Source organism: Carcharodon carcharias, chromosome 22 (assembly GCF_017639515.1).
Source record: "Carcharodon carcharias isolate sCarCar2 chromosome 22, sCarCar2.pri, whole genome shotgun sequence".
Taxonomy (NCBI): domain Eukaryota; kingdom Metazoa; phylum Chordata; class Chondrichthyes; order Lamniformes; family Lamnidae; genus Carcharodon; species Carcharodon carcharias.
This window is the reverse complement of record NC_054488.1, coordinates 2,217,197-2,238,559: the sequence shown is the minus strand read 5'-3', so window position 1 is coordinate 2,238,559 and position 21,363 is coordinate 2,217,197. Positions and strand designations below refer to the sequence as shown.

At 54.5% G+C, this 21,363-nt stretch overlaps 1 protein-coding gene across 6 annotated transcripts in view; it reads right to left on the bottom strand.

Moving 5' to 3' along the window:
• Positions 1–21,363, bottom strand: part of LOC121293899 (epsin-3-like) — a 525,584-nt gene that overhangs the window by 64,867 nt on the left and 439,354 nt on the right. The window lies entirely within an intron of this gene.

The window sequence follows — 21,363 nt, the reverse complement described above, 5'->3', positions numbered from 1 at the left end:
GGGGTAGTTGGATGGGGTACAGTGTGTGTGAGGGGTTAGTTGTATGGGGTACAGTGTGTGTGTGAGGGGGGGTAGTTATATGCCGTACAGTGTGTGTGAGGGGGTAGTTGGATGGGGTACAGTGTGTGTGTGAGGGGGGTAGTTGGATGGGGTACAGTGTGTGTGAGGGGTTAGTTGTATGGGGTACAGTGTGTGTGAGGGGCTAGTTGTATGGGGTACAGTGTGTGTGAGGGGGGTAGTTGGATGGGTTATAGTGTGTGTGAGGGGAGTAGTTGGATGGGGTACAGTGTGTGTGAGGGGGGTAGTTGGATGGGGTTTAGTGTGTGTAAGGGGGTAGTTGGATGGGGTACAGTGTGTATGAGGGGGTAGTTGGATTGGATACAGTGTGTGTGAGGGGGGTAGCTGGATGGGGTACAATGTGTGTGAGGGGGTAGTTGGATGGGGTACAGTGTGTGTGGGGGGTAGTTGGGTGGGGTACCCTGTGTGTGAGGGGGGTAGTTGGATGGGGTACAGTGTGTGTGAGGGGGTTAGTTGGATGGGGTACCGTGTGTGTGTGAGGGGGGTAGTTGGATGTGCTACAGTGTGTATGAGGGGGGTAGTTGGATGGGGTATAGTGTGTGTGAGGGGGTAGTTGGATGGGGTACAATGTGTTTGATTTGGGTAGTTGGATGGGGCACAGTGTGTGTATGAGGGGGGGGGGGTATTGGATGAGGCACAGTGTGTATGTGAGGGGGGTTTGTAGGATGGGGAACAGTGTGTGTGTGAGGCGTGTAGTTGGATGGGGTACAGTGTGTGTGTGTGAGGGGGGTAGTTGGATGGGGGTACAGTGTGTGTGTGGGAGGGGTGTAGTTGGATGGGGTACAGTGTGTGTCAGGGGGTAGTTGGATGGGATACAGTGTGTGTGAGGGGGTAGGAGGATGCGGTACAGTGTGAGTGAGTGGGGTCGTTAGATGGGGTACAGTGTGTGTGAGGGAGGTAGTTGGATGGGGTACAGTGTGTGTGTGAGGGGGGTAGTTGGATGGGGTACAGTGTGTGTAAGGGGGTAGTTGGATGGGGTACAGTGTGTGTGGGGGGTAGTTGGGTGGGGTACCCTGTGTGTGAGGGGGGTAGTTGGATGGGGTACAGTGTGTGTGAGGGGGTTTATTTGGATGGGGTACCGTGTGTGTGTGAGGGGGGTAGTTGGATGTGCTACAGTGTGTATGAGGGGGGTAGTTGGATGGGGTATAGTGTGTGTGAGGGGGTAGTTTGATGGGGTACAATGTGTTTGATTTGGGTAGTTGGATGGGGCACAGTGTGTGTGTGAGGGGGGGGGTATTGGATGGGGCACAGTGTGTATGTGAGGGGGGGTTGTAGGATGGGGAACAGTGTGTGTGTGAGGCGTGTAGTTGGATGGGGTACAGTGTGTGTGTGTGAGGGGGGTAGTTGGATGGGGGTACAGTGTGTGTGTGGGAGGGGTGTAGTTGGATGGGGTACAGTGTGTGTCAGGGGGTAATTGGATGGGATACAGTGTGTGTGAGGGGGTAGGAGGATGCGGTACAGTGTGAGTGAGTGGGGTCGTTAGATGGGGTACAGTGTGTGTGAGGGAGGTAGTTGGATGGGGTACAGTGTGTGTGTGAGGGGGGGTAGTTGGATGGGAAACAGTGTGTGTGTGAGGGGGATAGTAGGATGGGGTACAGTGTGTTTGTGAGGGGGTAGTTAGATGGGGTACAGTGTGTGTGTGAGGGGGTAGTTGGATGGGGTACAGTGTGTATGTGAGGGGGGTAGTTGGATGGAGTACAGTGTGTGTGTGAGGGGGTAGTTGGATGGGGTACAGTGTGTGTGTGAGGGGGTAGTTGGATGGGGTAAAGTGTGAGTGTGAGGGGGTAGTTGGATGGGTTACAGTGTGTGTGAGGGGGGTAGTTGGATGGAGTACAGTGTGTGTGTGAGGGGGTTAGATGGATGGGGTACAGTGTGTGTGTGAAGGGGGTAGTTGGATGGGGTACAGTGTGTTTGAGGGGGGTAGATGGATGGGGTACAGTGTGTGTGTTAGGTGGTTGTTGGATGGGTTACAGTGTGTGTGAGGGGGGGTAGATTGATGGGGTACGGTGTGTGTTTGAGGGGTTGTTGGATGAGGCACAGTGTGTGTGATTGGAGTGTGTCAGGGGGTAGTTGGATGGGATAGAGTGTGTGTGAGGGGTTAGGTGGATGCGGTACTGTGTGAGTGAGTGGGGTAGTTAGATGGGGTACAGTGTGTGTGAGGGAGGTAGTTGGATGGGGTACAGTGTGTGTGTGAGGGGGGGTAGTTGGATGGGGAACAGTGTGTGTGTGAGGGGGGTAGTTGGATGGGGTGCAGTGTGTGTGAGGGGGGTAGTAGGATGGGGTACAGTGTGTTTGTGAGGGGGTAGTTGGATGGTGTACAGTGTGTGTGTGAGGGGGTAGTTGGATGGGGTACAATGTGTTTGATTTGGGTAGTTGGATGGGGCACAGTGTGTGTGTGAGGGGGGGGTATTGGATGGGGCACAGTGTGTATGTGAGGGGGTAGTTGGATGGGGTAAAGTGTGTGTGTGAGGGGGTAGTTGGATGGGGTACAGTGTGTGTGTGAGGGGGGTAATTGGAAGGGATACAGTGTGTATGAGAGGGTGGTAGTTGGATGGGGTACAGTGTGTGTGTGAAGGGGGTAGTTGGATGGGGCATAGTGTGTGTGAGGGGGGTAATTGGATGGGGTACAGTGTGTGTGTGAGTGGGTAGTTGGATGGGGTACAGTGTGAGTGAGTCGGGTAGTTGGATGGGGCAAAGTGTGGGTGTCAGGGGGCTAGTTGGATGGGGCACAGTGTGTGTGAGAGGGGGTAGTTGAATGGGGTACAGTGTTTTGAGAGGGGGGTTTGTAGGATGGGGAACAGTGTGTGTGTGAGGGGGGTAGTTGGATGGGGGTACAGTGTGTGTGTGTGAGGGGGGTAGTTGGATGGGGTACAGTGTGTGTCAGGGGGTAGTTGGATGGGATACAGTGTGTGTGAGGGGGTAGGTGGATGCGGTACAGTGTGAGTGAGTGGGGTAGTTAGATGGGGTACAGTGTGTGTGAGGGAGGTAGTTGGATGGGGAACAGTGTGTGTGTGAGGGGGGTAGTTGGATGGGGTACAGTGTGTGTGTGAGGGGGTTAGTTGGATGGGGTGCAGTGTGTGTGAGGGGGGTAGTAGGATGGGGTACAGTGTGTTTGTGAGGGGGTAGTTAGATGGGGTACAGTGTGTGTGTGAGGGGGTAGTTGGATGGGGTACAGTGTGTGTGTGAGGGTGTAGTTGGATGGGGTACAGTGTGTGTGTGAGGGGGTAGTTGGATGGGGTATAGTGTGTGTGTGAGGGGGTAGTTGGATGGGGTAAAGTGTGAGTGTGAGGGGGTAGTTGGATGGGTTACAGTGTGTGTGAGTGGGGTAGTTGGATGGGGTACAGTGTGTGTGTGTGAGGGGGTTAGATGGATGGGGTACAGTGTGTGTGTGAAGGGGGTAGTTGGATGGGGTACAGTGTGTGCATGAGGGGGGTAGTTGGATGGGGTACAGTGTGTTTGAGTGGGGTAGATGGATGGGGTACAGTGTGTGTGTTAGGTGGTTGTTGGATGGGGTACAGTGTGTGTGAGGGGGTGTAGTTGGATGGGGCACAGTGTGTGTGTGAGGGGGGGGTATTGGATGGGGCACAGTGTGTATGTGAGGGGGGTAGTTGGATGGGGTAAAGTGTGTGTGTGAGGGGGTAGTTGGATGGGGTACAGTGTGTGTGTGAGGGGGGTAATTGGAAGGGATACAGTGTGTATGAGAGGGTGGTAGTGGGATGGGGTACAGTGTGTGTGTGAAGGGGGTAGTTGGATGGGGCATAGTGTGTGTGAGGGGGGTAATTGGATGGGGTACAGTGTGTGTGTGAGTGGGTAGTTGGATGGGGTACAGTGTGAGTGAGTCGGGTAGTTGGATGGGGCAAAGTGTGGGTGTCAGGGGGCTAGTTGGATGGGGCACAGTGTGTGTGAGAGGGGGTAGTTGAATGGGGTACAGTGTTTTGAGAGGGGGGTTTGTAGGATGGGGAACAGTGTGTGTGTGAGGCGTGTAGTTGGATGGGGTACAGTGTGTGTGTGTGAGGGGGGTAGTTGGATGGGGTACAGTGTGTGTGTGGGAGGGGTGTAGTTGGATGGGGTACAGTGTGTGTCAGGGGGTAGTTGGATGGGATACAGTGTGTGTGAGGGGGTAGGTGGATGCGGTACAGTGTGAGTGAGTGGGGTAGTTAGATGGGGTACAGTGTGTGTGAGGGAGGTAGTTGGATGGGGAACAGTGTGTGTGTGAGGGGGGTAGTTGGATGGGGTACAGTGTGTGTGTGAGGGGGTTAGTTGGATGGGGTGCAGTGTGTGTGAGGGGGGTAGTAGGATGGGGTACAGTGTGTTTGTGAGGGGGTAGTTAGATGGGGTACAGTGTGTGTGTGAAGGGGTAGTTGGATGGGGTACAGTGTGTGTGTGAGGGGGTAGTTGGATGGGGTACAGTATGTGTGTGAGGGGGTAGTTGGATGGGGTACAGTGTGTGTGTGAGGGGGTAGTTGGATGGGGTAAAGTGTGAGTGTGAGGGGGTAGTTGGATGGGGTACAGTGTGTGTGAGTGGGGTAGTTGGATGGGATACAGTGTGTGTGTGTGAGGGGGTTAGATGGATGGGGATAGTGTGTGTGTGAGGGGGTGTAGTTGGATGGGGTACAGTGTGAGTGTGAGGGAGTAGTTGGATGGGTTACAGTGTGTGTGGGGGGGGGTAGATTGATGGGGTACGGTGTGTGTGTGAGGGGTTGTTGGATGAGGCACAGTGTGTGTGAGGGCGGGTAATTGGATCGGGTACAGTGTGAGTGCGACGGTGGATAGTTGCATGGGGTACAGTGTGAGTGAGTGGGGTAGTTGGATGGGGCAAAGTGTGTGTGTCAGGGGGCTAGTTGGATGGGGCACAGTGTGTGTGAGAGGGGGTAGTTGAATGGGGTACAGTGTATTGAGAGGGGGGGTTGTAGGATGGGGAACTGTGTGTGTGTGAGGCGGGTAGTTGGATGGGGTACAGTGTGTGTGTGTGAGGGGGGGAGTTGGATGGGGTACAGTGTGTGTGTGGGAGGGGTGTAGTTGGATGGGGTACAGTGTGTGTCAGGGGGTAGTTGGATGGGATAGAGTGTGTGTGAGGGGGTAGGTGGATGCGGTACAGTGTGTGCGTGAGGGGGGTAGTTGGATGGGGTACAGTGTGTTTGTGAGGGGGTAGTTAGATGGGGTACAGTATGTGTGTGAGGGGGTAGTTGGATGGGGTACAGTGTGTGTGTGAGGGGGTAGTTGGATGGGGTACAGTGTGTGTGTGAGGTGGTAGTTGGATGGGGTACAGTGTGAGTGTGAGGGGGTAGTTGGATGGGGTACAGTGTGTGGGTCAGGGGGTAGTTGGATGGGGTAAAGTGTGAGTGTGAGGGGGTAGTTGGATGGGTTACAGTGTGTGTGAGTGGGGTAGTTGGATGGGTTACAGTGTGTGTGAGTGGGGTAGTTGGATGGGGTACAGTGTGTGTGTGTGAGGGGGTTAGATGGATGGGGTACAGTGTGTGTGTGAAGGGGGTAGTTGGATGGGGTACAGTGTGTGCATGAGGGGGGTAGTTGGATGGTGTACAGTGTGTTTGAGGGGGGTAGATGGATGGGGTACAGTGTGTGTGTTAGGTGGTTGTTGGATGGGGCACAGTGTGTGTGAGGGGTGTAGTTGGATGGGGTACAGTGTGTGTGTGGGGGTGTAGTTGGATGGGGTACAATGTGAGTGTGAGGGAGTAGTTGGATGGGTTACAGTGTGTGTGAGGGGGGGTAGATTGATGGGGTACGGTGTGTGTGTGAGGGGTTGTTGGATGAGGCACAGTGTGTGTGAGGGCGGGTAATTGGATCGGGTACAGTGTTAGTGCGACGGTGGATAGTTGCATGGGGTACAGTGTGAGTGTGAGGGGGTAGTTGGATGGGTTACAGTGTGTGTGAGTTGGGTAGTTGGATGGGGTACAGTGTGAGTGTGAGGGGGGTAGTTGGATGGGGTAAAGTGTCTGTTTGAGAGGGTATTTAGATGGGGCATAGCGCGTGTGTGAGGGTGGTTAGTTGGATGGGGTACAGTGTGTGTGTGTGGGGGGTAGTTGGATGGGGTACAGTGTGTGTTTGAGGGGGTGTAGTTGGATGGGGTACAGTGTGTGTGAGGGGGTAGTTGGATGGGGTACAGTGTGTGCGTGAGGGGGGTAGTTGGATGGGGTACAGTGTGTGTGAGGGGGGTAGTTGGATGGGGTACAGTGTGTGTGAGGGGGTAGTTGGATGGGGTGCAGTGTGTGTGAGGGCGTAGTTGGATGGGTTACAGTGTGTGTGTGAGGGGGGTAGTTGGAAGGTGTACAGTGTGTATGAGAGGGTGGTATTTGGATGGGGTACAGTGTGTGTGTGAAGGGGGTAGTTGGATGGGGCATAGTGTGTGTGAGGGGGGTAATTGGATGGGGTACAGTGTGTGTGTGAGGGGGTAGTTGGATGGGGTACAGTGTGAGTGAGTGGGGTAGTTGGATGGGGCAAAGTGTGTGTGTCAGGGGGCTAGTTGGATGGGGCACAGTGTGTGTGAGAGGGGGTAGTTGAATGGGGTACAGTGTATTGAGAGGGGGGGTTGTAGGATGGGGAACAGTGTGTGTGTGAGGCGGGTAGTTGGATGGGGTACAGTGTGTGTGTGAGGGGGGTAGTTGGATGGGGCACAGTGTGTGTGTGGGAGGGGTGTAGTTGGATGGGGTACAGTGTGTGTCAGGGGGTAGTTGGATGGGATAGAGTGTGTGTGAGGGGGTAGGTGGATGCGGTACAGTGTGAGTGAGTGGGGTAGTTAGATGGGGTACAGTGTGTGTGAGGGAGGTAGTTGGATGGGGTACAGTGTGTGTGTGAGGGGGGGTAGTTGGATGGGGAACAGTGTGTGTGTGAGGGGGGAAGTTGGATGGGGTACAGTGTGTGTGTGAGGGGGGTAGTTGGATGGGGTGCAGTGTGTGTGAGGGGGGTAGTAGGATGGGGTACAGTGTGTTTGTGAGGGGGTCAGTTGGATGGGGTACAGTGTGAGTGAGTGGGGTAGTTGGATGGGGCAAAGTGTGTGTGTCAGGGGGTAGTTGGATGGGATAGAGTGTGTGTGAGGGGGGTAGTTGGATGGGGAACAGTGTGTGTGAGGGGGGTAGTTGGATGGGGTGCAGTGTGTGTGAGGAGGGTAGTAGGATGGGGTACAGTGTGTTTGTGAGGGGGGTAGTTGGATGGGGTACAGTGTGTGTGTGAGGGGGTAGTTGGATGGGTTACAGTGTGTGTGTGAGGGGGTAGTTGGATGGGGTACAGTGTGTGTGTGAGGGGGTAGTTGGATGGGGTAAAGTGTGAGTGTGAGGGGGTAGTTGGATGGGGTACAGTGTGTGTGAGCCGGTAGTTGGATGGGGTACAGTGTGTTTGAAGGGGTAGTTGGATGGGGTACAGTGTGTGTGAGTGGGGTAGTTGGATGGGTTACAGTGTGTGTGAGGGGGGTAGTTGGATGGGTTATAGTGCGTGTGAGGGGCGTATTTGGATGGGGTATAGTGTGTGTGAGGGGGTAGTTGGATGGGGCAAAGTGTGTGTGAGGGGAGTAGTTGAATGGGGTACAGTGTGTGTGTGTGAGTGGGTTGTTGGTTGGGGTACAGTGTGTGTGAGGGGGGTAGTTGGATGGGGTATAGTGTGTGTGATGGGGTAGTTGGATGTGGTACCGTGTGTGTGAGGGGGTAGTTGGATGGGGTACAGTGTGTGTGAGGGGGGTAGTTGGATGGGGAATAGTGTTTGTGTCTGGGGGTAGTTGGATGGTGTAGAGTGTGTGTGTGGGGTAGTTGGATGGGGTACAGTGTGAGTGTGAGGGGGTATTTGGATGGGTTACAGTGTGTGTGGGTGGGGGTAGATGGATGGGGTACAGTGTGTGTGTGAGGGGTTGTTGGATGGGGTACAGTGTGTGTGCGGGCAGGTTGTTGGATGGGGTACAGTGTGGGTGTGAGGGCGGGTAGTTGGATGGGGTACAGTGTGAGTGTGAGGGGGTAGTTGGATGGGTTACAGTGTTTGTGAGTGGGGTAGTTAGATGGGGTACAGTGTGAGTGTGAGGGGGTAGTTGGATGGGGTAAAAAGTCTGTGTGAGACGGTATTACGATGGGGCATAGTGTGTGTGTGAGGGGTGTAGTTGGATGGGGTACAGTGTGTGTGACGGGGTAGTTGGATGGGGTACAGTGTGTGTGAGGGGGTAGTTGGATGGGGTACAGTGTGTGTGTGAGGGGGGGGGTAGTTGGATGGCGTACAGTGTGTGTGAGGGGGTAGTTGGATGGGGTACAGTGTGTGTGTGAGGGGGGTAGTTGGATGGGGTACAGTGTGTGTGAGGGGGGTAGTTGGATGGGGTAAAGTGTGTGTGAGTCGGTAGTTGGATGGGGTACAGTGTGTGTGAGGGGGTGGTTGGATGGGGTATAGTGTGTGTGAGGGGGTAATTGGATGGGGTACAGTGTGTGTGAGGGGATAGTTGGATGGGGTACAGTGAGTGTGAGGGGGTAGTTGGATGGGGTACAGTGTGTGTGAGGGGGTAGTTGGATGGGGTACAGTGTGTGTGAGGGGGGTAGTTGGAAGGTGTAAAGTGTGTGTGAGGGGGGTAGTTGGATGGGGTACAGTGTGTGTGAGGGGGGTAGTTGGATGGGTTATAGTGTGTGTGAGGGGGGTAGTTTGATGGGGTATAGTGTGTGTGAGTGGCATTGATGGATGGGGCATAGTGTGTGTGAGGGCAGTAGTTGAATGGGGTACAGTGTGTGTGGGAGGGGGGTAGTTGGAGGGTGTACAGTGTGTGTGAGGGGGGTGGTTGGATGCGGTTTAGTGCGTGTGAGGAGGCAGTTGGATGGGGTACAGTGTGTGTGTGAGGCGGGTAGTTGGATGGGGTACAGTGTGTGTGTGTGAGGGGGGTAGTTGGATGGGGTACAGTGTGTGTGTGGGAGGGGTGTAGTTGGATGGGGTACAGTGTGTGTCAGGGGGTAGTTGGATGGGATAGAGTGTGTGTGAGGGGGTAGGTGGATGCGGTACAGTGTGAGTGAGTGGGGTAGTTAGATGGGGTACAGTGTGTGTGAGGGAGGTAGTTGGATGGGGTACAGTGTGTGTGTGAGGGGGGGTAGTTGGATGGGGAACAGTGTGTGTGTGAGGGGGGAAGTTGGATGGGGTACAGTATGTGTGTGAGGGGGGTAGTTGGATGGGGTGCAGTGTTTGTGAGGGGGGTAGTAGGATGGGGTACAGTGTGTTTGTGAGGGGGTCAGTTGGATGGGGTACAGTGTGAGTGAGTAGGGTAGTTGGATGGGGCAAAGTGTGTGTGTCAGGGGGTAGTTGGATGGGATAGAGTGTGTGTGAGGGGGTAGGTTGATGCGGTACAGTGTGAGTGAGTGGGGTAGTTAGATGGGGTACAGTGTGTGTGAGGGAGGTAGTTGGATGGGATACAGTGTGTGTGTGAGTGGGGTAGTTGGATGGGGAACAGTGTGTGTGAGGGGGGTAGTTGGATGGGGTGCAGTGTGTGTGAGGGGGGTAGTAGGATGGGGTACAGTGTCTTTGTGAGGGGGTAGTTGGATGGGGTACAGTGTGTGGGTGAGGGGGTAGTTGGATGGGGTAAAGTGTGAGTGTGAGGGGGTAGTTGGATGGGTTAAAGTGTGTTTGAGTGGGGTAGTTGGATGGGCTAAAGTGTGTGTGTGAGGGGGTTAGATGGACGGGGTACAGTGTGTGTGTGAGGGGGGTAGATGGATGGGGTACAGTGTGTGTGTTAGGTGGTTGTTGGATGGGGTACAGTGTGAGTGAGTGGGGTATTTGGATGGGTTACAGTGTGTGTGAGGGGGGGTAGATTGATGGGGTACGGTGTGTGTGTGAGGGGTTGTTGGATGAGGCACAGTGTGTGTGAGGGCGGGCAATTGGATCGGGTACAGTGTGAGTGAGACTGTGGATAGTTGCATGGGGTACAGTGTGAGTGTGAGGGGGTAGTTGGATGGGTTACAGTGTGTGTGAGGGTGGTAGATGGATGGGGAACAGTATGAGTGTGAGGGGGGTAGTTGGATGGGGTAAAGTGTCTGTGTGAGAGGGTATTTAGATGGGGCATAGCGCGTGTGTGAGGGGGGTTAGTTGGATGGGGTACAGTGTGTGTGTGGGGGGGGGGTAGTTGGATGGGGTACAGTGTGTGTTTGAGGGGTGGTAGTTGGATGGGGTACAGTGTGTGTGAGGGGGTAGTTGGATGAGGTACAGTGTGTGCGTGAGGGGGGTAGTTGGATGGGGTACAGTGTGTGTGAGGGGGGTAGTTCAATGGGGTACAGTGTGTGAGTGTGAGTGGGGTAGTTGGATGGGGTATAGTGTGTGTGAGGGGGGTAGTTGGATGGGGTACAGTGTGTGTTTGAGGGGTGGTAGTTGGATGGGGCAAAGTGTGTGTAAGAGGAGTAGTTGAATGGGGCACAGTGTGTGTGTGAGGGGGGTATTTGGTTGGGGTACAGTGTGTGTGAGGGGGGTAGTTGGATGGGGTATAGTGTGTGTAAGGGGGTAGTTGGATGGGGTAAAGTGTGTGTGAGGGGAGCAGTTGGATGGGGCACAGTGTGTTTGAGGGGGGTAGTTGGATGGGGTACAGTATTTGTGAGGGGGTGTAGTTGGATGGGGTATAGTGTGTGTGAGGGGGTAGTTGGATGGGGTAAAGTGTGTGTTTGAGGGGGGCATTTGGATGGAATACAGTGTGTGAGAGGGGGGTAGTTGAATGGGATACAGTGTGTGTGAGGATGGTAGTTGGATGGGGTACAGTGTGTGTGAGGGGGGTGGTTGGATGGGGTATAGTGTGTGTGATGGGGTAGTTGGATGGGGTACAGTGTGTGTGAGCCGGTAGTTGGATGGGGTACAGTGTGTGTGAGCCGGTAGTTGGATGGGGTACAGTGTGTGTGAGTGGGGTAGTCGGATGGGTTACAGTGTGTGTGATGGGGTAGTTGGATGGGGTACAGTGTGTGTGAGGGGTGTAGTTGGATGGTTTATAGTGCGTGTGAGGGGGGTATTTGGATGGGGTACAGTGTGAGTGAGGGGTGTAGTTGGATGGTTTATAGTGCGTGTGAGGGGGGTAGTTGGATGGGGTACAGTGTGTTTGAGGGGGTAGTTGGATGGGGTACAGTGTGTGTGAGTGGGGTAGTTGGATGGGGTACAGTGTGTGTGTGTGAGTGGGTTGTTGGTTGGGGTACAGTGTGTGTGAGGGGGGTAGTTGGATGGGGTATAGTGTGTGTGATGGGGTAGTTGGATGTGGTACCGTGTGTGTGAGGGGGTAGTTGGATGGGGTACAGTGTGTGTGAGGGGGGTAGTTGGATGGGGAATAGTGTTTGTGTCCGGGGGTAGTTGGATGGTGTAGAGTGTGTATGTGGGGTAGTTGGATGGGGTACTGTGTGTGTGAGGGGGGTAGTTGGACGGGGTATAGTGTGTGAGGGGGGTATTTGGATGGGGTATAGTGTGTGTGAGGGGGGTAGTTGAATGTGGTACAGTGTGTGTGTGAGGGGGGTAGTTGGATGTGCTACAGTGTGTGTGAGTGGGGTAGTTGAATGGGGTACAGTGTGTGTGTGAGGGGGGTAGTTGGATGGGGAACAGTGTGTGTGAGGGGGGTAGTTGGATGGGGTACAGTGTGTGTGAGGGTGGTAGTTGGATGGGGTACAGTGTGAGTGTGAGGGGGTATTTGGATGGGTTACAGTGTGTGTGGGTGGGGGTAGATGGATGGGGTACAGTGTGTGTGTGAGGGGTTGTTGGATGGGGTACAGTGTGTGTGCGGGCAGGTAGTTGGATGGGGTACAGTGTGGGTGTGAGGGCGGCTAGTTGGATGGGGTACAGTGTGAGTGTGAGGGGGTAGTTGGATGGGTTACAGTGTTTGTGAGTGGGGTAGTTAGATGGGGTACAGTGTGAGTGTGAGGGGGGTAGTTGGATGGGTAAAAAGTCTGTGTGAGACGGTATTTCGATGAGGCATAGTGTGTGTGTGAGGGGTGTAGTTGGATGGGGTACAGTGTGTGTGAGGGGGTGGTTGGATGGGGTACAGTGTGTGTGTGGGGGGGGGGTAGTTGGATGGGGTACAGTGTGTGTTTGAGGGGGGGTAGTTGGATGGGGTACAGTGTGTGTGAGGGGGTAGTTGGATGGGGTACAGTGTGTGCGTGAGGGGGGTAGTTGGATGGGGTACAGTGTGTGTGAGGGGGGTAGTTGGATGGGGTAAAGTGTGTGTGTGAGGGGGGCATTTGGATGGAATACAGTGTGTGGGGGGGTAGTTGAATGGGATACAGTGTGTGAGAGTGGGGTAGTTCAATGGGGTACAGTGTGTGTGTGTAAGTGGGGTAGTTGGATGGGTTACAGTGTGTGTGATGGGGTAGTTGGATGGGGTACAGTGTGTGTGAGGGGGGTAGTTGGATGGGGTATAGTGTATGTGAGGGGGATAGTTGGATGGGGCAAAGTGTGTGTGAGAGGAGTAGTTGAATGGGGCACAGTGAGTGTGTGAGGGGGGTAGTTGGTTGGGGTACAGTGTGTGTGAGGGGGGTAGTTGGATGGGGTATAGTGTGTGTAAGGGGGTAGTTGGATGGGGTAAACTGTGTGTGAGGGGAGCAGTTGGATGGGGCACAGTGTGCTTGAGGGGGGTAGTTGGATGGGGTACATTATTTGTGAGGGGGTGTAGTTGGATGGGGTATAGTGTGTGTGAGGGGGTAGTTGGATGGGGTACAGTGTGTGTGAGGGGGTAGTTGGATGGGCTACAGTGTGTGTGAGGGGTTAGTTGGATGGGGTACAGTGTGTGTGAGGGGGTAATTGGATGGGGTACAATGTGTGTGAGGGGTAGTTGGATGGGGTACAGTGTGTGTGAGCCGGTAGTTGGATGGGGTACAGTGTGTTTGAGGGGGTAGTTGGATGGGTTACAGTGTTTGTGAGTGGGGTAGTTGGATGGGTTACAGTGTGTGTGATGGGGTAGTTGGATGGGGTACAGTGTGTGTGAGGGGGGTAGTTGGATGGGTTATAGTGCGTGTGAGGGGGGTACTTGGATGGGGTATAGTGTGTGTGAGGGGGATAGTTGGATGGGGCAAAGTGTGTGTGAGGGGAGTAGTTGAATGGGGTACAGAGTGTGTGTGCGAGTGGGTTGTTGGTTGGGGTACAGTGTGTGTGAGGGGGGTAGTTGGATGGGGTATAGTGTGTGTGATGGGGTAGTTGGATGTGGTACCGTGTGTGTGAGGGGGTAGTTGGATGGGGTACAGTGTGTGTGTGAGGGGGGGGTAGTTGGATGGGGTATAGTGTGTGTGAGGGGGTAGTTGGATGGGGTACAGTGTGTGTGTGAGGGGGGTAGTTGGATGGGGTACAGTGTGTGTGAGGGGGGTAGTTGGATGGGGTATAGTGTGTGTGAGGGGGTAGTTGGATGGGGTACAGTGTGTGTGAGGGGCTAGTTGGATGGGGTACAGTGTGTGTGTGAGGGGGGTAGTTGGATGGGGTACAGTGTGTGTGAGGGGGGTAGTTGGATGGGGTATAGTGTGTGTGAGGGGGTAGTTGGATGGGGTACAGTGTGTGTGAGGGGCTAGTTGGATGGGGTACAGTGTGTGTGAGGGGGTGGTTGGATGGGGTATAGTGTGTGTGAGGGGGTAATTGGATGGGGTACAGTGTGTGTGAGGGGATAGTTGGATGGGGTACAGTGTGTGTGAGGGGGTAGTTGGATGGGGTACAGTGTGTGTGAGGGGGTAGTTGGATGGGGTACAGTGTGTGTGAGGGGGATAGTTGGAAGGGGTAAAGTGTGTGTGAGGGGGTAGTTGGATGGGGTAAAGTGTGTGTGAGGGGGTAGTTGGATGGGGTACAGTGTGTGTGAGGGGAGTAGTTCGATGGGGTATAGTGTGTGTGAGTGGGATTGTTGGATGGGGCATAGTGTGTGTGAGGGCAGTAGTTGAATGGGGTACAGTGTGTGTGTTAGGTGGTTGTTGGATGGGGTACAGTGTGTTTGATGGGGTGTAGTTGGATGGGGTACAGTGTGAGTGTGAGGGGGTAGTTGGATGGGTTACAGTGTGTGTGAGGGGGGGTAGATTGATGGGGTACGGTCTGTGTGTGAGGGGTTGTTGGATGAGGCACAGTGTGTGTGAGGGCGGGTAATTGGATCGGGTACAGTGTGAGTGCGACGGTGGATAGTTGCATGGGGTACAGTGTGAATGTGTGAGGGGGTAGTTGGATGGGTTACAGTGTGTGTGAGGGGGGTAGTTGGATGGGGTACAGTGTGAGTGTGAGGGGGGTAGTTGGATGGGGTAAAGTGTCTGTTTGAGAGGGTATTTAGATGGGGCATAGCGCGTGTGTGAGGGGGGTTAGTTGGATGGGGTACAGTGTGTGTGTGGGGGGTAGTTGGATGGGGTACAGGGTGTGTTTGAGGTGGGGTAGTTGGATGGGGTACAGTGTGTGTGAGGGGGTAGTTGGATGGGGTACAGTGTGTGCGTGAGGGGGGTAGTTGGATGGGGTACAGTGTGTGTGATGGGGGTAGTAAGACGGGGTAAAGTGTGTGTGTGAGGGGGTCATTTGGATGGAATACAGTGTGTGGGGGGGTAGTTGAATGGGATACAGTGTGTGAGAGTGGGTTAGGTCAATGGGGTACAGTGTGTGTGTGAGGGTGGTAGTTGGATGGGGTACAGTGTGTGTGAGGGGGTAGTTGGATGGGGTACAGTGTGTGTGAGGGTGTATTTGGATGGGGTGCAGTGTGTGTGAGGGGGGTAGTTGGAAGGGGTAAAGTGTGTGTGAGGGGGTAGTTGGATGGGGTACAGTGTGTGTGAGGGGGGTAGTTGGATGGGTTATACTGTGTGTGAGGGGGGTAGTTCGATGGGGTATAGTGTGTGTGAGTGGGATTGTTGGATGGGGCATAGTGTGTGTGAGGGCAGTAGTTGAATGGGGTACAGTGTGTGTGTTAGGTGGTTGTTGGATGGGGTACAGTGTGTGTGAGGGTGTAGTTGGATGGGGTGCAGTGTGTGTGAGGGGGTAGTTGGATGGGTTACAGTGTGAGTGTGAGGGGGGTAATTGGAAGGGGTACAGTGTGTATGAGAGTGTGGTAGTTGGATGGGTTACAGTGTGTGTGTGAAGGGGGTAGTTGGATGGGGCATAGTGTGTGTGAGGGGGGTAATTGGATGGGGTACAGTGTCTGTGTGAGGGGGTAGTTGGATGGGGTACAGTGTGAGTGAGTGGGGTAGTTGGATGGGGCAAAATGTGTGTGTCAGGGGGCTAGTTGGATGGGGCACAGTGTGTGTGAGAGGGGGTAGTTGAATGGGGTACAGTGTATTGAGAGGGGGGTAGTTGGATGGGGTACAGTGTGTGTGTGTGAGGGGGGTAGTTGGATGGGGTACAGTGTGTGTGTGGGAGGGGTGTAGTTGGATGGGGTACAGTGTGTGTCAGGGTGTAGTTGGATGGGATAGAGTGTGTGTGAGGGGGTTGGTGGATGCGGTACAGTGTGAGTGAGTGGGGTAGTTAGATGGGGTACAGTGTGTGTGAGGGAGGTAGTTGGATGGGGTACAGTGTGTGTGAGGGAGGTAGTTGGATGGGGTACAGTGTTTGTGTGAGGGGGATAGTTGGATGGGGAACAGTGTGTGTGTGAGGGGGGTAGTTGGATGGGGTACAGTGTGTGTGCGAGGGGGGTAGTTGGATGAGGTGCAGTGTGTGTGAGGGGGGGTAGTAGGATGGGGTACAGTGTGTTTGTGAGGGGGTAGTTGGATGGGGTAAAGTGTGTGTGTGAGGGGGTAGTTGGATGGGGTACAGTGTGTGTGAGTGTGGTAGTTGGATGGGGTACAGTGTGTGTGTGAGGGGGTTTGATGGATGGGGGTACAGTGTGTGTGTGAGGGGGGTAGTTGGATGGGGCACAGTGTGTGCATGAGGGGGTAGTTGGATGGGGTACAGTGCGTTTGAGGGGGGCAGATGGATGGGGTACAGTGTGTGTGTTAGGGTGGTTGTTGGATGGGGTACAGTGTGTTTGAGGGGGTGTAGTTGGATGGGGTACAGTGTGAGTGTGAGGGGGAGTTGGATGGGTTACAGTGTGTGTGAGGGGGGGTTGATTGATGGGGTACGGTCTGTGTGTGAGGGGTTGTTGGATGAGGCACAGTGTGTGTGAGGGTGGGTAATTGGATGGGGTAAAGTGTCTGTGTGAGAGGGTATTTAGATGTGGCATAGCGCGTGTGTGAGGGGGTTTAGTTGGATGGGGTACAGTGTGTGTGTGGGGGGGGTAGTTGGATGGGGTACAGTGTGTGTTTGAGGGGGGTAGTTGAATGGGTACAGTGTGTGTGAGGGGGGTAGTTGGATGGGGTACAGTGTGTGTGTGAGGGGGGCATTTGGGATGAAATACAGTGTGTGGGGCGGTAGTTGAATGGGATACAGTGTGTGAGAGTGGGGTAGTTCAATGGGGTACAGTGTGTGTGTGTGAGTGGGGTAGTTGGATGGGTTACAGTGTGTGTGATGGGGTAGTTGGATGGGGTACAGTGTGTGTGAGGGGGGTAGTTGGATGGGTTTAAAGTGCGTGTGAGGGGGGTTGTTGGATGGGGTACAGTGTGTGTGAGGGGGATAGTTGGATGGGGCAAAGTGTGTGTGAGAGGAGTAGTTGAATGGGGCACAGTGTGTGTGTGAGGGGGGTAGTTGGTTGGGGTACAGTGTGTGTGTGAGGGGGGTAGATGGATGGGGTATAGTGTGTGTAAGGGGGTAGTTGGATGGGGCACAGTGTGTTTGAGGGGGGTAGTTGGATGGGGTACAGTATTTGTGAGGGGGTGTAGTTGGATGGGGTACAATGTGAGTGTGAGGGGGTAGTTGGATGGGTTACAGTGTGTGTGAGGGGGGGTAGGTTGATGGGGTATGGTGTGTGTGTGAGGGTTGTTGGATGAGGCACAGTGTGTGTGAGGGCGGGTAATTGGATCGGGTACAGTGTGAGTGTGACGGTGGATAGTTGCATGGGGTACAGTGTGAGTGTGAGGGGGTAGTTGAATGGGTTACAGTGTGTGTGAGGGGCGTAGTTGGATGAGGTACAGTGTGAGTGTGAGGAGGGTAGTTGGATGGGGTAAAGTGTCTGTTTGAGAGGGTATTTCGATGGGGCATAGCGCGTGTGTGAGGGGGGTTAGTTGGATGGGGTACAGTGTGTGTGTGTGGGGGGTAGTTGGATGGGGTACTGTGTGTGTTTGAGGTGGGGTAGTTGGATGGGGTACAGTGTGTGTGAGGGGGTAGTTGGATGGGGTACAGTGTGTGCGTGAGGGGGGTAGTTGGATGGGGTACAGTGTGTGTGATGGGGGTAGTTGGATGGGGTAAAGTGTGTGTGTGAGGGGGGCATTTGGATGGAATACAGTGTGTGGGGGGGGTAGTTGAATGGGATACAGTGTGTGAGAGTGGGGTAGTTCAATGGGGTACAGTGTGTGTGTGAGGGTGGTAGTTGGATGGGGTACAGTGTCTGTGAGGGGTGTAGTTGGATGGGGTACAGTGTGTGTGAGGGTGTAGTTGGATGGGGTGCAGTGTGTGTGAGGGGGTAGTTGGATGGGTTACAGTGTGTGTGTGAGGGGGTTAATTGGAAGGGGTACAGTGTGAGTGAGTGGGGTAGTTGGATGGGGCAAAGTGTGTGTGTCAGGGGGCTAGTTGGATGGGGCACAGTGTGTGTGAGAGGGGGGTAGTTGAATGGGGTACAGTGTATTGAGAGGGGGGGTTGTAGGATGGGGAACAGTGTGTGTGTGAGGCGGGTAGTTGGATGGGGTACAGTGTGTGTGTGTGTGAGGGGGGTAGTTGGATGGGGTACAGTGTGTGTGTGGGAGGGGTGTAGTTGGATGGGGTACAGTTTGTGTCAGGGGTAGTTGGATGGGATAGAGTGTGTGTGAGGGGGTAGGTGGATGCGGTACAGTGTGAGTGAGTGGGGTAGTTAGATGGGGTACAGTGTGTGTGAGGTAGGTTGTTGGATGGGGTACAGTGTGTGTGTGAGGGGGGTAGTTGGATGGGGAACAGTGTGTTTGTGAGGGGGTAGTTGGATAGGGTACAGTGTGTGTGTGAGGGGGTAGTTGGATGGGGTACAGTGTGTGTGTGAGGGGGCAGTTGGATGGGGTACAGTGTGAGTGTGAGGGGGTAGTTGGATGGGTTACAGTGTGTGTGAGTGGGGTAGTTGGATGGGGTACAGTGTGTGTGTGAGGGGGTTAGATGGATGGGGTATAGTGTGTGTCTGACGGGGGTAGTTGGATGGGGTACAGTGTGTGCATGAGGGGGGTAGTTGGATGGGGTACAGTGTGTTTGAGGGGGGTAGATGGATGGTGTACAGTGTGTGTGTTAGGTGGTTGTTGGATGGGGTACAGTGTGTGTGAGGGGGTGTAGTTGGATGGGGTACAGTGTGAGTGTGAGGGGGTATTTGGATGGGTTACAGTGTGTGTGAGTGGGGTAGTTAGATGGGGTACAGTGTGTGTGAGGGGGTAGTTGGATGGGGTACAGTGTGTGTGAGGGGCTAGTTGGATGGGGTACAGTGTGTGTGAGGGGGTGGTTGGATGGGGGTATAGTGTGTGTGAGGGGGTAATTGGATGGGGTACAGTGTGTGTGAGGGGATAGTTGGATGGGGTACAGTGTGTGTGAGGGGGTAGTTGGATGGGGTGCAGTGTGTGTGAGGGGGTAGTTGGATGGGTTACAGTGTGAGTGTGAGGGGGGTTAATTGGAAGGGGTACAGTGTGTATGAGAGTGTGGTAGTTGGATGGGTTACAGTGTGTGTGTGAAGGGGGTAGTTGGATGGGGCATAGTGTGTGTGAGGGGGGTAATTGGATGGGGTACAGTGTCTGTGTGAGGGGGTAGTTGGATGGGGTACAGTGTGAGTGAGTGGGGTAGTTTGGATGGGGCAAAATGTGTGTGTCAGGGGGCTAGTTGGATGGGGCACAGTGTGTGTGAGAGGGGGTAGTTGAATGGGGTACAGTGTGTGTGTGTGAGGGGTGTAGTTGAATGGGGTACAGTGTGTGTGTGGGAGGGGTGTAGTTGAAAGGGGTACAGTGTGTGTCAGGGGGTAGTTGGATGGGATAGAGTGTGTGTGAGGGGGTTGGTGGATGCGGTACAGTGTGAGTGAGTGGGGTAGTTAGATGGGGTACAGTGTGTGTGTGAGGGGGGTAGTTGGATGAGGTGCAGTGTGTGTGTGAGGGGGGTAGTTGGATGGGGAACAGTGTGTGTGTGAGGGGGGTAGTTGGATGGGGTACAGTGTGTGTGCGAGGGGGGTAGTTGGATGAGGTGCAGTGTGTGTGTGAGGGGGGTAGTTGGATGGGGAACAGTGTGTGTGTGAGGGGGGTAGTTGGATGGGGTACAGTGTGTGTGCGAGGGGGGTAGTTGGATGAGGTGCAGTGTGTGTGAGGGGGGTAGTTGGATGAGGTGCAGTGTGTGCGAGGGGGGTAGTTGGATGGGGTACAGTGTGTTTGTGAGGGGGTAGTTGGATGGGGTACAGTGTGTGTGTGAGGGGGTAGTTGGATGGGGTACAGTGTGTGTGTGAGGGGGTAGTTGGATGGGGTAAAGTGTGAGTGTGAGGGGGTAGTTGGATGTTTTACAGTGTGTGTGAGTGGGGTAGTTGGATGGGGTACAGTGTGTGTGTGAGGGGGTTTTGATGGATGGGGTACAGTGTGTGTGTGAGGGGGGTAGTTGGATGGGGCACAGTGTGTGCATGAGGGGGTAGTTGGATGGGGTACAGTGCGTTTGAGGGGGGTAGTTGGATGGGGTACAGTGTGTTTGAGGGGGTGTAGTTGGATGGGGTACAGTGTGAGTGTGAGGGGGTAGTTGGATGGGTTACAGTGTGTGTGAGGGGGGGGTTGATTGATGGGGTACGGTCTGTGTGTGAGGGGTTGTTGGATGAGGCACAGTGTGTGTGAGGGCGGGTAATTGGATCGGGTACAGTGCGAGTGCGACGGTGGATAGTTGCATGGGGTACAGTGTGAGTGTGAGGGGGTAGTTGGATGGGTTACAGTGTGTGTGAGGGGGGTAGTTGGATGGGGCACAGTGTGAGTGTGAGGGGGGTAGTTGGATGGGGTAAAGTGTCTGTGTGAGAGGGTATTTAGATGTGGCATAGCGCGTGTGTGAGGGGGTTTAGTTGGATGGGGTACAGTGTGTGTGTGGGGGGGGTAGTTGAATGGGGTACAGTGTGTGTTTGAGGGGGGGTAGATGAATGGGGTACAGTGTGTGTGAGGGGGTAGTTGGATGGGGTACAGTGTGTGCGTGAGGGGGGTAGTTGGATGGGGTACAGTGTGTGTGAGGGGGTAGTTGGATGGGGTACAGTGTGTGCGTGAGGGGGGTAGTTGGATGGGGTACAGTGTGTGTGAGGGGGGTAGTTGGATGGGGTAAAGTGTGTGTGTGAGGGGGGCATTTGGATGAAATACAGTGTGTGAGGCGGTAGTTGAATGGGATACAGTGTGTGAGAGTGGGGTAGTTCAATGGGGTACAGTGTGTGTGAGGGCGTAGTTGGATGGGTTAAAGTGCGTGTGATGGGGTAGTTGGATGGGGTACAGTGTGTGTGAGGGGGGTAGTTGGATGGGTTAAAGTGCGTGTGAGGGGGGTTGTTGGATGGGGTATAGTGTGTGTGAGGGGGATAGTTGGATGGGGCAAAGTGTGTGTGAGAGGAGTAGTTGAATGTGGCACAGTGTGTGTGTGAGGGGGGTAGTTGGTTGGGGTACAGTGTGTGTGAGGGGGGTAGATGGATGGGGTATAGTGTGTGTAAGGGGTAGTTGGATGGGGTAAAGTGTGTGTAAGGGGAGCAGTTGGATGGGGCACAGTGTGTTTGAGGGGGGGTAGTTGGATGGGGTACAGTATTTGTGAGGGGGTGTAGTTGGATGGGGTACAGTGTGAGTGTGAGGGGGTAGTTGGATGGGTTACAGTGTGTGTGAGGGGGGGTAGGTTGATGGGGTATGGTGTGTATGTGAGGGGTTGTTGGATGAGGCACAGTGTGTGTGAGGGCGGGTAATTGGATCGGGTACAGTGTGAGTGCGACGGTGGATAGTTGCATGGGGTACAGTGTGAGTGTGAGGGGGTAGTTGAATGGGTTACAGTGTGTGTGAGGGGCGTAGTTGGATGGGGTACAGTGTGAGTGTGAGGAGGGTAGTTGGATGGGGTAAAGTGTCTGTTTGAGAGGGTATTTCGATGGGGCATAGCGCGTGTGTGAGGCGGGTTAGTTGGATGGGGTACAGTGTGTGTGTGGGGGGTAGTTGGATGGGGTACAGTGTGTGTTTGAGGTGGGGTAGTTGGATGGGGTACCGTGTGTGTGAGGGGGTAGTTGGATGGGTACAGTGTGTGCGTGAGGGGGGTAGTTGGATGGGGTACAGTGTGTGTGAGGGGGGTAGTTGGATGGGGTAAAGTGTGTGTGTGAGGGGGGCATTTGGATGGAATACAGTGTGTGGGGGG